Raw genomic sequence first — 810 nt, 5'->3', positions numbered from 1 at the left:
CCACCAGGCCCAGCTCCCCACGCTGTCCCACCGCCCACAGGACCCCAGCGTCTGCTCCTCATGTCCCCACAAGAGGGCCTTCCCCACCCCCACCTTCCACAGAGTGACCCTCCCTGGCCCCCAGCACCCACCCCTGGCCTGGCTCTCCTCGGGGTCAGGGCCAAGGTCCGCCACCTCCCTCCTCCCTGGGCGCTCGGTGACCTCCAGTTCCCCTGCGGGGGCCTGGGAGACCCTTAGGACCAGAGACCTCCTCCCGCAGCTCGTGGAGGCTCCGGGAGGCGCCTTCAGAGGCGGGTGAGGGGCCGGGGCGCAGCTGCTCGGGGAGCAGGTGGTGGCTCTGCTGTCCTCACGGGCACGGCGAGGAGGTGACAGCACAAGGGGGCCGGGGGCCTGGGCTCTCGGAGGTGACGGGTGTGGAGGGCAATGGGGAGGGTGTCAAGGTCAACTCCCAGTGTCTAGCGTGGACAGGAGTGGCTGGCAGGTGGCGCTGCTGCCAAGATGGAGAGCCTGGGGGGCATCAGGGCAGTTTGGGGGTTCCTGTGAGGCGGCGGCTGCACACAGGCCGAAGGCATTGCCTCCTGTGGGGTTCGTGGAGCCAGACAGGGGCGGGGCCACAGGAGTTGGAGCACCAGGAGCAGAGCGGGGAGCACGGGGGACAGCGCTGAAGGCCGGACAGCTCGGCATCGAGGGACCGAACAGACACCCCGGAGCCAGAGCGGGGTCAGCGGGAGCCTTGCGGGCAGTGCTGACCGGCCACCCACGGCGCCTGCCCAGCCCTCCGAGGCCTCTTCCCACCCCCGCAGCCCAGGC

The sequence above is a fragment of the Myotis davidii genome, unplaced genomic scaffold (assembly GCF_000327345.1).
Source record: "Myotis davidii unplaced genomic scaffold, ASM32734v1 scaffold67, whole genome shotgun sequence".
NCBI lineage: Eukaryota > Metazoa > Chordata > Mammalia > Chiroptera > Vespertilionidae > Myotis > Myotis davidii.
This window is presented reverse-complemented; position numbering follows the sequence as displayed.